General features: G+C 57.4%; 5 pseudogenes; all 5 read left to right on the plus strand.

The window, feature by feature from the left end:
- The first annotated feature begins 737 nt into the window (after positions 1-737).
- On the plus strand, positions 738-854 carry LOC138987050 (5S ribosomal RNA; annotated as a pseudogene).
- Positions 855-4252: 3398 nt separating this feature from the next.
- Positions 4253-4372, plus strand: LOC138987044 (5S ribosomal RNA; annotated as a pseudogene).
- Positions 4373-7760: 3388 nt separating this feature from the next.
- On the plus strand, positions 7761-7879 carry LOC138987046 (5S ribosomal RNA; annotated as a pseudogene).
- Positions 7880-11279: 3400 nt separating this feature from the next.
- On the plus strand, positions 11280-11399 carry LOC138987051 (5S ribosomal RNA; annotated as a pseudogene).
- A 3376-nt stretch (positions 11400-14775) lies between these two features.
- On the plus strand, positions 14776-14895 carry LOC138987052 (5S ribosomal RNA; annotated as a pseudogene).
- The last annotated feature ends 818 nt before the right edge of the window (positions 14896-15713 follow it).

The raw sequence follows: 15713 nt of genomic DNA on the forward strand, positions 1-15713 counted from the left end.
CAGGCGCTCTGGCTCTGGCTGAGGAGCTTGCGCCCAGGCCAGCTGTCTCCCTTGGCGTGGAGTGCGTGCGAGTGTCTGTGTGTCTGTCTGTGTGCCTGCCTGTGGCTCGTCTGCTCTCTCAGGAAGGTCGGGGCTTGGCGTGGGGGGCAAGGGGGCCTCGGTAGTGCGAAGGGAGGGGCTGGCGCTCGGTCGACCGCGCCTCCTGGCTTCTGGTGGGTTTGGGCACGGACAGGTGCCGGGCAAGTTAGGCGCTCAAGTTTCGCTGCGTCTAGGCCCGCAGGAGGTTCAGAGGCCCCTGGGCGCGGGGTTGGAGGCGGCGGGCGCCCGGGCCGACACCTCCGGGGCGCGCGGGCCTGAGCAGCGAATGGGATCGGGGAGGCCCGGCTCAGCGGCGCGGCGGGTCTGGAGTGGCGCGGGTGGGAGGCGCCGAGACCTCCGCACCCCTCAGCCCAGCCCCAGGCCCCAGCGCGCGCGCGCGCGCGCGCGCGCCCTCCCGGTCAATGGGGGGTCCTGGAAGCCCCTCGGGCCCCCGGGCCCGGCCAGGCGCTTGCTGGTCTGGTGTTGGCGGTGTTCGGGGGGTGGGGCGGGCGGCGTCAGCAGGCTGGAGTCCGGTCGCGGGTCGTGCGGCTCAAGTACAGCATGCCCCGCGACGAGGTGCGGCCCGTTGGCCCGACCTGCAGGGCAGAAGCGAAAGGGAGGCGGCGCAAGGCTCTTAGGGCGCCCGGCCAGCCGCCACCGTCTCAGGCCGTATCAGCCTGGCGCCCGATCTCGTCTGATCTCGGAAGCTAAGCAGGGTCGGGCCTGGTTAGTATCTTGGATGGGAGACCACCTGGGAATCCCGGGTGCTCGAGGCTTTTTGCCTAGCAGAAGAGGTCCTTTAGCCCCCGCCGCGCGTCCCGATTCTTGGATCCCCCCCGCAGCCCCAGCCCCTCCCGGGCGCGGGAAGCGGGTGGCGGGGCCCGACTCCCGCTGCAGACCTGGGTTGCCTCCGCGCGGCCCGCGAGCCCCTCCGCGTCGCATTCGGCTTCCAGGACACCCGGCGACCCGGCAGTCCCGTCTCCACCTGGGGCTCCTTTGGCTTGCCTCAGGCAATCCCGGGGCTTGCACCGACTCCAGCCAGAGCCCCGGCCCCCCCCCCCCCCTGCCTCTCGGCGCGATCGCATGCGCATGCGCGTATGCGTAGCCTTGCGCACAGATAGATGTGCCCAAACGGGGCATCTATCTTGTTCACTTATACCGTGGGTGGATCTATGCCTGGGAGTCGGACTGCTGGACCATAGGCTACTTCCACTTTTAGTTCCTTCGGGAACCTCCATATTCTTTTCCATACCGGCTCTACCCACGCCCATTCCTACTCACCGTGGAGGAGAGTTCCCTTTGCTCCACATCTTCTCCAGCATCGGTTATTGACAGACATCGCAGTGAGGCCCAGTCGGACTCATGTGAAGTGGTCCCTCCTTGGAGTTTGGAGTTGAGCCTCTCCAATCATTAGTGACGTGGAGCAAGATGACCTTTTGGAAATGCAGATGCAATGCTGTCACCTCCCTGCTCCATGGCTCTCGTATTTTCCCAGCATATTGAAAGATCGACCACTTCCCTTCAGGCTTGCTCCTCACGTTCTTCTCTGATGTCTTTTGCCTGGAATGCCCTCTGCACTCTTTGGCTTCCATCCCATAGGGCATTTTCGTTTCTTGAATGTCCTAAGTTTCCCTGGTCACATAGCCTTCCAAGATGCTATTTTCCCTGCCTGAAATTCTTCCTGCATCTCAACCCTGGTTTACCTAGGTTCAACCTATGGACCTCAACGAAATGGTGCCTCTGGAAAGCCTTCCCTGACACCCAGGTTTTGTGGTGAGGGAAGAGGCCCCTCTATAGGTTCTCAAAGGATCTGCCTGTGATGTATCATTAGAGTCGTCTCAGTGAAAGCAGGAACTCTGTGTCTTCTTCTCTCCGCCTTCTATTCCCTGAAACTTCTTACATGCCTCCTAGCTCATCGTAGGTGCTCAGTATTTACTTAGTGTGTGAAAGACAGAAAAGCTCTTGGAAGCCTCAAGGGGTCACTTGGCTCGGCACTTTTGATCTCTTTGTATATTTGGCGATTCAATTCTTTCCTTTCCTGGGTTGATGGGTACACTATATTGAGGCACAATCTAAGGCATGAAGACATATCCATACATAGAGGTCTTGCTTTCAAGGAACTCGTACAGCAATTTCTACAAGTTAGGGCTTTTCAAATGCTCTAGAAGCATGTGAACGTTCAGTAGGCTCCATTTTCATTTCAAAGAAAGATCGTTTGACTTCCATAGCAAAGGTGGAGACCTTCCAAGCGTTGAGTCAATACTTATACCTTGACCATTTCAGGCAAGTCTTGTGGTTCCTTCTGGAGGTGTGTGGCTCTTGCAGAAATGTGAAGATCTTCCATCGTCCTCAGACTTTGGTGTCATTTGCAATCATCCAGAAAGCTTCCAGGTCTAGGTTCCAGACCACCAGCACACACAGTCAGTAGCCAGCGGGTGGATTCAGGAATACGCATTGTTCACGGCATTACCGTTGATATTGTTGCTGCACACTCAATGCAGTGGGCAGGGCCTGGATTGTCCACTGGGTCTCATGTGGAATGGAAAGAAGGGCTCCCCCCCCCCCCCACACCACCCCCCCCACTGTTGACAGCCTTGTGACGAAAGCGGTCCCGAAACAAGAATCAGACAAACCAGAAGCCCAGATGATAGTCCTTGAGATGAAGGAACTAAGCAGCTGGTTGCGATGGCACCAAGGGGAAAGGTTGCTCTTTGTGTCTGCCCCTCTACTCCTTTCTTCCTGGACGCCTTAGGGTTTTGTCATGGAGATTTGAAATAAAGTGCACAAAAGTCATATGTGTTGAATCAAGATTTTGCATTTAACCATCTCTCAAAAAGGAAGAGAGCTTCGCCTGCACATGTTTCTTTCAAAAACCGTCAATTGCTTTTCAATTCTGGGGTTTCTCTCTTGCCTTGTTCAGTTAGCCTTAACAGTAAAAATCATGAAAACTACATAAAGATTCAAAGATACCAACAAAGGACAGCTTCTGTTTTTGAAATCATCTTTCCATTTAGTAGAACACGAGCTCTATTCTTTGTATTTTGCCTAGGGAATTAGCAATGTCCTGGTTCAGATGGCAAGGCATCCCTGGCGCAGGAGACTGGGGTTTGATCCCTGGGTGGGGAAGATCCCCCCGGAGAAGGAAATGGCAACCCACTCCCAGTATCCTCGCCTGGGAAATGCCACGGACAGAGGAGCCTGATGGGCGCAGTCCATGGGTTGTATTAAAGTTGGGCTCAACCCAGCAACTCTGAACACAAGTATTTCCAAAGACCACACTCAAGTGTGTGTGTGTGTGTGTGTGTGTGTGTGTGTGTGTGTGTGTGTGTGTATCTCCTCTTGCCCGTCTTGGAGTCTGTCTGGAATCTTCATGTATTTCTGCCTCTGTATCTCCTGACAGCCAGCCCCCGGCCGTTCGTCTGGCCCGGCCTCTCCCAGGCGCTCTGGCTCTGGCTGAGAGCTTGCGCCCAGGCCAGCTGTCTCCCTTGGCGTGGAGTGCGCGTCAGTGTCTGTGTGTCTGTCTGTGTGCCTGCCTGTGGCTCGTCTGCTCTCTCAGGAAGGTCGAGGGCTTGGCGTGGGGGCAAGGGGGCCTCGGTAGTGCGAAGGGAGGGGCTGGCGCTCGGTCGACCCGCGCCTCCTGGCTTCTGGTGGGTTTGGGCACGGACAGGTGCCGGGCAAGTTAGGCGCTCAAGTTTCGCTGCGTCTAGGCCCTTGGGAGGTTCAGAGGCCCCTGGGCGCGGGGTTGGGGGCGGCGGGCGCCGGGCCCGACACCTCCGGGCGCGCGGGCCTGAGCAGCGAATGGGATCGGGGAGGCCCGGCTCAGCGGCGCGGCGGGTCTGGAGTGGCGCGGGTGGGGGCGCCGAGACCTCCGCACCCCTCAGCCCAGCCCCAGCCCCAGGCGCGCGCGCGCGCCGCGCCGCCCTCCCGGTCAATGGGGGGTCCTGGAAGCCCCTCGGGCCCCCGGGCCCGGCCAGGCGCTTGCTGGTCTGGTGTTGGCGGTGTTCGGGGGGGGGGGCGGGCCGGCGTCAGCAGGCTGGAGTCCGGTCGCGGGTCGTGCGGCTCAAGTACAGCATGCCCCGCGACGAGAGGTGCGGCCCGTTGGCCCGACCTGCAGGGCAGAGCGAAAGGGAGGCGAAGCGCAAGGCTCTTAGGGCGCCCCGAGCCAACCGCCACCGTCTCAGGCCGTATCAGCCTGAAGGCGCCCGATCTCGTCTGATCTCGGAAGCTAAGCAGGGTCGGGCCTGGTTAGTATCTTGGATGGGAGACCACCTGGGAATCCCGGGTGCTCGAGGCTTTTTGCCTAGCAGAAGAGGTCCTTTAGCCCCGCCCGCGCGTCCGATTCTTGGATCCCCCGCAGCCCCAGCCCCTCCCGGGCGCGGCGGGGCGGGTGGCGGGGCCCGACTCCCGCTGCAGACCTGGGTTGCCCGCGCGGCCCGCCGAGCCCCTCCGCAGTCGCATTCGGCTTCCAGGACACCCGACGACCGGCAGTCCCGTCTCCACCTGGGGCTCCTTTGGCTTGCCTCAGGCAATCCCGGGGCTTGCACCGACTCCAGCCAGAGCCCCGGCCCCCGCCCCACCCCCTGCCTCGAGGCGATCGCGCATGCGCATGCATGTGTGCGCTGCGCACAGATAGATGTGCCCAAGCGGGGCATCTATCTTGTTCATATACCGTGGGTGGATCTATGCCTGGGAGTCGGACTGCTGGACCATAGGCTACTTCCACTTTTAGTTCCTTCGGGAACCTCCATATTCTTTTCCATACCGGCTCTACCCACGCCCATTCCTACTCACCGTGGAGGAGAGTTCCCTTTGCTCCACATCTTCTCAGCATCGGTTATTGACAGACATCGCAGTGAGGCCCAGTCGGACTCATGTGAAGTGGTCCCTCCTTGGAGTTTGGAGTTGAGCCTCTCCAATCATTAGTGACGTGGAGCAAGATGACCTTTTGGAAATGCAGATGCAATGCTGTCACCTCCCTGCTCCAACGGCTCTCGTATTTTCCCAGCATATTGAAGATCGACCACTTCCCTTCAGGCTTGCTCCTCACGTTCTTCTCTGATGTCTTTTGCCTGGAATGCCCTCTGCACTCTTTGGCTTCCATCCCATAGGGCATTTTCGTTTCTTGAATGTCCTAAGTTTCCCTGGTCACATAGCCTTCCAAGATGCTATTTTCCCTGCCTGAAATTCTTCCTGCATCTCAACCCTGGTTTACCTAGGTTCAACCTATGGACCTCAACGAAATGGTGCCTCTGGAAAGCCTTCCCTGACACCCAGGTTTTGTGGTGAGGGAAGAGGCCCCTCTATAGGTTCTCAAAGGATCTGCCTGTGATGTATCATTAGAGTCGTCTCAGTGAAAGCAGGAACTCTGTGTCTTCTTCTCTCCGCCTTCTATTCCCTGAAACTTCTTACATGCCTCCTAGCTCATCGTAGGTGCTCAGTATTTACTTAGTGTGTGAAAGACAGAAAAGCTCTTGGAAGCCTCAGGGGTCACTTGGCTCAGCACTTTTGATCTCTTTGTATATTTGGCGATTCAATTCTTTCCTTTCCTGGGTTGATGGGTACACTATATTGAGGCACAATCTAAGGCATGAAGACATATCCATACATAGAGGTCTTGCTTTCAAGGAACTCGTACAGCAGATTTCTACAAGTTAGGGCTTTTCAAATGCTCTAGAAGCATGTGAACGTTCAGTAGGCTCCATTTTTTCATTTCAAAGAAAGATCGTTTGACTTCCATAGCAAAGGTGGAGACCTTCCAGCGTTGAGTCAATACTTATACCTTGACCATTTCAGGCAAGTCTTGTGGTTCCTTCTGGAGGTGTGTGGCTCTTGCAGAAATGTGAAGATCTTCCATCGTCCTCAGACTTTGGTGTCATTTGCAATCATCCAGAAAGCTTCCAGGTCTAGGTTCCAGACCACCAGCACACACAGTCAGTAGCCAGCAGGTGGATTCAGGAATACGCATTGTTCACGGCATTACCGTTGATATTGTTGCTGCACACTCAATGCAGTGGGCAGGGCCTGGATTATCCACTGGGTCTCATGTGGAATGGAAAGAAGGGCTCCCCCTCCCCCCCCACACACCACCCCCCCCACTGTTGACAGCCTTGTGACGAAAGCGGTCCCGAAACAAGAATCAGACAAACCAGAAGCCCAGATGATAGTCCTTGAGATGAAGGAACTAAGCAGCTGGTTGCGATGGCACCAAGGAAAGGTTGCTCTTTGTGTCTGCCCCTCTACTCCTTTCTTCCTGGACGCCTTAGGGTTTTGTCATGGAGATTTGAAATAAAGTGCACAAAAAGTCATATGTGTTGAATCAAGATTTTGCATTTAACCATCTCTCAAAAGGAAAAGCTTCGCCTGCACATGTTTCTTTCAAAACCGTCAATTGCTTTTCAATTCTGGGGTTTCTCTCTTGCCTTGTTCAGTTAGCCTTAACAGTAAAAATCATGAAAACTACATAAAGATTCAAAGATACCAACAAAGGACAGCTTCTGTTTTTGAAATCATCTTTCCATTTAGTAGAACACGAGCTCTATTCTTTGTATTTTGCCTAGGGAATTAGCAATGTCCTGGTTTCAGATGGCAAGGCATCAGCGCGCAGGAGACTGGGGTTTGATCCCTGGGTGGGAAGATCCCCCCCGGAGAAGGAAATGGCAACCCACTCCCAGTATCCTCGCCTGGGAAATGCCACGGACAGAGGAGCCTGATGGGCGCAGTCCATGGGTTGTATTAAAGTTGGGCTCAACCCAGCAACTCTGAACACAAGTATTTCCAAAGACCACACTCAAGTGTGTGTGTGTGTGTGTGTGTGTGTGTGTGTGTGTGTGTATCTCCTCTTGCCGTCTTGGAGTCTGTCTCGGAATCTTCATGTATTTCTGCCTCTGTATCTCCTGACAGCCAGCCGCCCGGCCGTTCGTCTGGCCCGGCCTCTCCCAGGCGCTCTGGCTCTGGCTGAGAGCTTGCGCCCAGGCCAGCTGTCTCCTTGGCGGCGTGGAGTGCGTGCAGTGTGTCTGTGTGTCTGTCTGTGTGCCTGCCTGTGGCTCGTCTGCTCTCTCAGGAAGGTCGAGGGGGGCTTGGCGTGGGGGCAAGGGGGCCTCGGTAGTGCGAAGGGAGGGGCTGGCGCTCGGTCGACCCGCGCCTCCTGGCTTCTGGTGGGTTTGGGCACGGACAGGTGCCGGGCAAGTTAGGCGCTCAAGTTTCGCTGCGTCTAGGCCCGCAGGAGGTTCAGAGGCCCCTGGGGCGCGGGGTTGGGGAGGCGGCGGGCGCCGGGCCGACACCTCCGGGCGCGCGGGCCTGAGCAGCGAATGGGATCGGGAGGCCCGGCTCAGCGGCGCGGCGGGTCTGGAGTGGCGCGGGTGGGGGCGCGCGAGACCTCCGCACCCCTCAGCCCAGCCCAGCCCCAGGCCCGCGCGCGCGCGCGCGCGCGCACGCCCTCCCGGTCAATGGGGGTCCTGGAAGCCCCTCGGGCCCCGGGCCCGGCCAGGCGCTGCTGGTCTGGTGTTGGCGGTGTTCGGGGGTGGGGGGCGGGCGGCGTCAGCAGGCTGGAGTCGGTCGCGGGTCGTGCGGCTCAAGTACAGCATGCCCCGCGGCGAGAGTGCGGCCCGTTGGCCCGACCTGCAGGGGCAGAAGCGAAAGGAGGGCGGCGCAAGGCTCTTAGGGCGCCCGGGCCAACCGCCACCGTCTCAGGCGTATCAGCCTGAAGGCGCCCGATCTCGTCTGATCTCGGAAGCTAAGCAGGGTCGGGCCTGGTTAGTATCTTGGATGGGAGACCACCTGGGAATCCCGGGTGCTCGAGGCTTTTGCCTAGCAGAAGAGGTCCTTTAGCCCCCCCCCGCGCGTCCGATTCTTGGATCCCCCCGCAGCCCCAGCCCCCCCCGGGGGCGCGGGGGGCGGGTGGCGGGGCCCGACTCCCGCTGCAGACCTGGGTTGCCCGCGCGGCCCGCGAGCCCCTCCGCGTCGCATTCGGCTTCCAGGACACCCGGCGACCGGCAGTCCCGTCTCCACCTGGGGCTCCTTTGGCTTGCCTCAGGCAATCCCGGGGCTTGCACCCGACTCAGCCAGAGCCCGGCCCCGCCCCACCCCTGCCTCGGCGTCGCGCATGCGCATATGCGTGCGCGCGCACAGATAGATGTGCCCAAGCGGGGCATCTATCTTGTTCATATACCGTGGGTGGATCTATGCCTGGGAGTCGGACTGCTGGACCATAGGCTACTTCCACTTTTAGTTCCTTGGGAACCTCCATATTCTTTTCCATACCGGCTCTACCCCCGCCCATTCCTACTCACCGTGGAGGAGAGTTCCCTTTGCTCCACATCTTCTCCAGCATCGGTTATTGACAGACGACATCGCGGTGAGGCCCAGTCGGACTCATGTGAAGTGGTCCCCTCCTTGGAGTTTGGAGTTGAGCCTCTCAATCATTAGTGACGTGGAGCAAGATGACCTTTTGGAAATGCAGATGCAATGCTGTCACCTCCCTGCTCCAGCGGCTCTCGTATTTTCCCAGCATATTGAAGAGATCGACCACTTCCCTTCAGGCTTGCTCCTCACGTTCTTCTCTGATGTCTTTTGCCTGGAATGCCCTCTGCACTCTTTGGCTTCCATCCCATAGGGCATTTTCGTTTCTTGAATGTCCTAAGTTTCCCTGGTCACATAGCCTTCCAAGATGCTATTTTCCCTGCCTGAAATTCTTCCTGCATCTCACCCTGGTTTACCTAGGTTCAACCTATGGACCTCAACGAAATGGTGCCTCTGGAAAGCCTTCCCTGACACCCAGGTTTTGTGGTGAGGAAGAGGCCCCTCTATAGGTTCTCAAAGGATCTGCCTGTGATGTATCATTAGAGTCGTCTCAGTGAAAGCAGGAACTCTGTGTCTTCTTCTCTCCGCCCGCCTTCTATTCCCTGAAACTTCTTACATGCCTCCTAGCTCATCGTAGGTGCTCAGTATTTACTTAGTGTGTGAAAGACAGAAAAGCTCTTGGAAGCCTCAAGGGGTCACTTGGCTCAGCACTTTTGATCTCTTTGTATATTTGGCGATTCAATTCTTTCCTTTCCTGGGTTGATGGGTACACTATATTGAGGCACAATCTAAGGCATGAAGACATATCCATACATAGAGGTCTTGCTTTTCAAGGAACTCGTACAGCAGATTTCTACAAGTTAGGGCTTTTCAAATGCTCTAGAAGCATGTGAACGTTCAGTAGGCTCCATTTTCATTTCAAAGAAAGATCGTTTGACTTCCATAGCAAAGGTGGAGACCTTCCAAGCGTTGAGTCAATACTTATACCTTGACCATTTCAGGCAAGTCTTGTGGTTCCTTCTGGAGGTGTGTGGCTCTTGCAGAAATGTGAAGATCTTCCATCGTCCTCAGACTTTGGTGTCATTTGCAATCATCCAGAAAGCTTCCAGGTCTAGGTTCCAGACCACCAGCACACACACAGTCAGTAGCCAGCAGGTGGATTCAGGAATACGCATTGTTCACGGCATTACCGTTGATATTGTTGCTGCACACTCAATGCAGTGGGCAGGGCCTGGATTATCCACTGGGTCTCATGTGGAATGGAAAGAAGGGCTCCCCCCCCCCCCCCACACACCACCCACCCCCCACTGTTGACAGCAGCCTTGACGAAGCGGTCCCGAAACAGAATCAGACAAACCAGAAGCCCAGATGATAGTCCTTGAGATGAAGGAACTAAGCAGCTGGTTGCGATGGCACCAAGGGGAAAGGTTGCTCTTTGTGTCTGCCCCTCTACTCCTTTCTTCCTGGACGCCTTAGGGTTTTGTCATGGAGATTTGAAATAAAGTGCACAAAAGTCATATGTGTTGAATCAAGATTTTGCATTTAACCATCTCTCAAAAAAGGAAAGCTTCGCCTGCACATGTTTCTTTCAAAACCGTCAATTGCTTTTCAATTCTGGGGTTTCTCTCTTGCCTTGTTCAGTTAGCCTTAACAGTAAAAATCCACGAAAACTACATAAAGATTCAAAGATACCAACAAAGGACAGCTTCTGTTTTTGAAATCATCTTTCCATTTAGTAGAACACGAGCTCTATTCTTTGTATTTTGCCTAGGGAATTAGCAATGTCTGGGTTCAGATGGCAAGGCATCCATGGCGCAGGAGACTGGGGTTTGATCCCTGGGTCAGGAAGATCCCCCCCGGAGAAGGAAATGGCAACCCACTCCCAGTATCCTCGCCTGGGAAATGCCACGGACAGAGGAGCCTGATGGGCGCAGTCCATGGGTTGTATTAAAGTTGGGCTCAACCCAGCAACTCTGAACACAAGTATTTCCAAAGACCACACTCAGTGTGTGTGTGTGTGTGTGTGTGTGTGTGTGTGTGTGTGTGTGTGTGTGTGTATCTCCTCTTGCCGTCTTGGAGTCTGTCTCGGAATCTTCATGTATTTCTGCCTCTGTATCTCCTGACAGCCAGCCGCCCGGCCGTTCGTCTGGCCCGGCCTCTCCCAGGCGCTCTGGCTCTGGCTGAGCTTGCGCCCAGGCCAGCTGTCTCCCTTGGCGTGGAGTGTGCGTGCAGTGTCTGTGTGTCTGTCTGTGTGCCTGCCTGTGGCTCGTCTGCTCTCTCAGGAAGGTCGAGGGGCTTGGCGTGGGGGCAAGGGGGGCCTCGGTAGTGCGAGGGGAGGGGGCTGGCGCTCGGTCGACCCGCGCCTCCTGGCTTCTGGTGGGTTTGGGCACGGACAGGTGCCGGGCAAGTTGGGCGCTCAAGTTTCGCTGCGTCTAGGCCCTTGGGAGGTTCAGAGGCCCCTGGGCGCGGGGTTGGGGCGGCGGGCGCCGGGCCGACACCTCCGGGGCGCGCGGGCCTGAGCAGCGAATGGGATCGGGAGGCCCGGCTCAGCGGCGGCGGCGGGTCTGGGTGGCGCGGGTGGGGGGGCGCCGAGACCTCCGCACCCCTCAGCCCAGCCCCAGGCCCAGCGCGCGCGCGCGCGCGCCGCCGCCCTCCCGGTCAATGGGGGGTCCTGGAAGCCCCTCGGGCCCCCGGGCCCGGCCAGGCGCTTGCTGGTCTGGTGTTGGCGGTGTTCGGGGGGGTGGGGGGCGGGCCGGCGTCAGCAGGCTGGAGTCCGGTCGCGGGTCGTGCGGCTCAAGTACAGCATGCCCGCGGCGAGAGGTGCGGCCCGTTGGCCCGACCTGCAGGGCAAGCGCGAAGGGAGGCGGCGCAAGGCTCTTAGGGCGCCCGGGCCAACCGCCACCGTCTCAGGCCGTATCAGCCTGAAGGCGCCCGATCTCGTCTGATCTCGGAAGCTAAGCAGGGTCGGGCCTGGTTAGTATCTTGGATGGGAGACCACCTGGGAATCCCGGGTGCTCGAGGCTTTTTGCCTAGCAGAAGAGGTCCTTTAGCCCCCCCCGCGCGTCCGATTCTTGGATCCCCCCGCAGCCCCAGCCCCTCCCGGGCGCGGGGAGGCGGGTGGCGGGGCCCGACTCCCGCTGCAGACCTGGGTTGCCTCCGCGCGCCCGCGAGCCCCTCCGCGTCGCATTCGGCTTCCAGGACACCCGGCGACCCGGCAGTCCCGTCTCCACCTGGGGCTCCTTTGGCTTGCCTCAGGCAATCCCGGGGCTTGCACCGACTCAGCCAGAGCCCGGCCCCCGCCCACCCCCTGCCTGGCGTCGCGCATGCGCATGCGCATGTGTGTGCGCGCGCGCACAGATAGATGTGCCCAAGCGGGGCATCTATCTTGTTCTTATACCGTGGGTGGATCTATGCCTGGGAGTCGGACTGCTGGACCATAGGCTACTTCCACTTTTAGTTCCTTGGGAACCTCCATATTCTTTTCCATACCGGCTCTACCCCGCCCATTCCTACTCACCGTGGAGGAGAGTTCCCTTTGCTCCACATCTTCTCAGCATCGGTTATTGACAGACATCGCAGTGAGGCCCAGTCGGACTCATGTGAAGTGTGGTCCCTCCTTGGAGTTTGGAGTTGAGCCCTCTCAATCATTAGTGACGTGGAGCAAGATGACCTTTTGGAAATGCAGATGCAATGCTGTCACCTCCCTGCTCCAGCGGCTCTCGTATTTTCCCAGCATATTGAAGATCGACCACTTCCCTTCAGGCTTGCTCCTCACGTTCTTCTCTGATGTCTTTTGCCTGGAATGCCCTCTGCACTCTTTGGCTTCCATCCCATAGGGCATTTTCGTTTCTTGAATGTCCTAAGTTTCCCTGGTCACATAGCCTTCCAAGATGCTATTTTCCCTGCCTGAAATTCTTCCTGCATCTCAACCCTGGTTTACCTAGGTTCAACCTATGGACCTCAACGAAATGGTGCCTCTGGAAAGCCTTCCCTGACACCCAGGTTTTGTGGTGAGGAAGAGGCCCCTCTATAGGTTCTCAAAGGATCTGCCTGTGATGTATCATTAGAGTCGTCTCAGTGAAAGCAGGAACTCTGTGTCTTCTTCTCTCTCGCCTTCTATTCCTGAAACTTCTTACATGCCTCCTAGCTCATCGTAGGTGCTCAGTATTTACTTAGTGTGTGAAAGACAGAAAAGCTCTTGGAAGCCTCAAAGGGTCACTTGGCTCAGCACTTTTGATCTCTTTGTATATTTGGCGATTCAATTCTTTCCTTTCCTGGGTTGATGGGTACACTATATTGAGGCACAATCTAAGGCATGAAGACATATCCATACATAGAGGTCTTGCTTTCAAGGAACTCGTACAGCAGATTTCTACAAGTTAGGGCTTTTCAAATGCTCTAGAAGCATGTGAACGTTCAGTAGGCTCCATTTTCATTTCAAAGAAAGATCGTTTGACTTCCATAGCAAAGGTGGAGACCTTCCAGCGTTGAGTCAATACTTATACCTTGACCATTTCAGGCAAGTCTTGTGGTTCCTTCTGGAGGTGTGTGGCTCTTGCAGAAATGTGAAGATCTTCCATCGTCCTCAGACTTTGGTGTCATTTGCAATCATCCAGAAAGCTTCCAGGTCTAGGTTCCAGACCACCAGCACACACAGTCAGTAGCCAGCAGGTGGATTCAGGAATACGCATTGTTCACGGCATTACCGTTGATATTGTTGCTGCACACTCAATGCAGTGGGCAGGGCCTGGATTGTCCACTGGGTCTCATGTGGGAATGGAAAGAAGGGCCCCCCCCCCCCCCCACACACCACCCCACCCCACTGTTGACAGCCTTGTGACGAAAGCGGTCCCGAAACAGAATCAGACAAACCAGAAGCCCAGATGATAGTCCTTGAGATGAAGGAACTAAGCAGCTGGTTGCGATGGCACCAAGGAAAGGTTGCTCTTTGTGTCCCCCCTCTCCTTTCTTTTCTTCCTGGACGCCTTAGGGTTTTGTCATGGAGATTTGAAATAAAGTGCACAAAAGTCATATGTGTTGAATCAAGATTTTGCATTTAACCATCTCTCAAAAAAAAGAAAAGCTTCGCCTGCACATGTTTCTTTCAAAACCGTCAATTGCTTTTCAATTCTGGGGTTTCTCTCTTGCCTTGTTCAGTTAGCCTTAACAGTAAAAATCATGAAAACTACATAAAGATTCAAAGATACCAACAAAGGACAGCTTCTGTTTTTGAAATCATCTTTCCATTTAGTAGAACACGAGCTCTATTCTTTGTATTTTGCCTAGGGAATTAGCAATGTCCTGGTTCAGATGGCAAGGCATCCAGCGCAGGAGACTGGGGTTTGATCCCTGGGTGGGAAGATCCCCCCGGAGAAGGAAATGGCAACCCACTCCCAGTATCCTCGCCTGGGAAATGCCACGGACAGAGGAGCCTGATGGGCCGCAGTCCATGGGTTGTATTAAAGTTGGGCTCAACCCAGCAACTCTGAACACAAGTATTTCAAAGACCACACTCAGTGTGTGTGTGTGTGTGTGTGTGTGTGTGTGTGTGTGTGTGTGTGTGTATCTCCTCTTGCCGTCTTGGAGTCTGTCTCGGAATCTTCATGTATTTCTGCCTCTGTATCTCCTGACAGCCAGCCCCCGGCCGTTAAATCTGGCCCGGCCTCTCCCAGGCGCTCTGGCTCTGGCTGAGAGCTTGCGCCAGGCCAGCTGTCTCCCTTGGCGTGGAGTGCGTGCAGTGTCTGTGTGTCTGTCTGTGTGCCTGCCTGTGGCTCGTCTGCTCTCTCAGGAAGGTCGGGGGCTTGGCGTGGGGGCAAGGGGGGGCCTCGGTAGTGCGCGAGGGAGGGGCTGGCGCTCGGTCGACCCGCGCCTCCTGGCTTCTGGTGGGTTTGGGCACGGACAGGTGCCGGGCAAGTTAGGCGCTCAGTTTTTCGCTGCGTCTAGGCCCTTGGGAGGTTCAGAGGCCCCTGGGCGCGGGGGTGGGGGCGGCGGGCGCCGGCCCGACACACCCGGGCGCGCGGGCCTGAGCAGCGAATGGGATCGGGAGGCCCGGCTCAGCGGCGCGGCGGGTCTGGAGTGGCGCGGGTGGGGGCGCCGAGACCTCCGCACCCCTCAGCCCAGCCCCAGGCCCAGCGGCGCGCGCGCTGCGCGCGCCGCCCTCCCGGTCAATGGGGGTCCTGAAGCCCCTCGGGCCCCGGGCCCGGCCAGGCGCTGCTGGTCTGGTGTTGGCGGTGTTCGGGGGGGGGGGGCGGGCGGCGTCAGCAGGCTGGAGTCGGTCGCGGGTCGTGCGGCTCAAGTACAGCATGCCCGCGGCGAGAGTGCGGCCCGTTGGCCCGACCTGCAGGGCAGAAGCGAAAGGGGCGGCGCAAGGCTCTTAGGGCGCCCGGGCCAACCGCCACCGTCTCAGGCCGTATCAGCCTGAAGGCGCCCGATCTCGTCTGATCTCGGAAGCTAAGCAGGGTCGGGCCTGGTTAGTATCTTGGATGGGAGACCACCTGGGAATCCCGGGTGCTCGAGGCTTTTGCCTACCAGAAGAGGTCCTTTAGCCCCCCCGCGCGTCCCGATTCTTGGATCCCCCCAGCCCCAGCCCCCCCGGGCGCGGGAGCGGGTGGCGGGGCCCGACTCCCGCTGCAGACCTGGGTTGCCTCCGCGCGGCCCGCGAGCCCCTCCGCGTCGCATTCGGCTTCCAGGACACCCGGCGACCGGCAGTCCCGTCTCCACCTGGGGCTCCTTTGGCTTGCCTCAGGCAATCCCGGGGCTTGCACCGACTCCAGCCAGAGCCCCGGCCCCCGCCCCCCCCTGCCTCGAGGCGTCGCATGCGCGCATGCGCATGTGCGCGCTGCGCACAGATAGATGTGCCCAAGCGGGGCATCTATCTTGTTCTTATACCGTGGGTGGATCTATGCCTGGGAGTCGGACTGCTGGACCATAGGCTACTTCCACTTTTAGTTCCTTGGGAACCTCCATATTCTTTTTTCCATACCGGCTCTACCCACGCCCATTCCTACTCACCGTGGAGGAGAGTTCCCTTTGCTCCACATCTTCTCCAGCATCGGTTATTGACAGACATCGCAGTGAGGCCCAGTCGGACTCATGTGAAGTGGTCCCTCCTTGGAGTTTGGGTTGAGCCTCTCAATCATTAGTGACGTGGAGCAAGATGACCTTTTGGAAATGCAGATGCAATGCTGTCACCTCCCTGCTCCAACGGCTCTCGTATTTTCCCAGCATATTGAAGATCGACCACTTCCCTTCAGGCTTGCTCCTCACGTTCTTCTCTGATGTCTTTTGCCTGGAATGCCCTCTGCACTCTTTGGCTTCCATCCCATAGGGCATTTTCG

The sequence above is a fragment of the Bos mutus genome, unplaced genomic scaffold (genome assembly GCF_027580195.1).
Source record: "Bos mutus isolate GX-2022 unplaced genomic scaffold, NWIPB_WYAK_1.1 CTG526, whole genome shotgun sequence".
NCBI classification, from domain to species: domain Eukaryota; kingdom Metazoa; phylum Chordata; class Mammalia; order Artiodactyla; family Bovidae; genus Bos; species Bos mutus.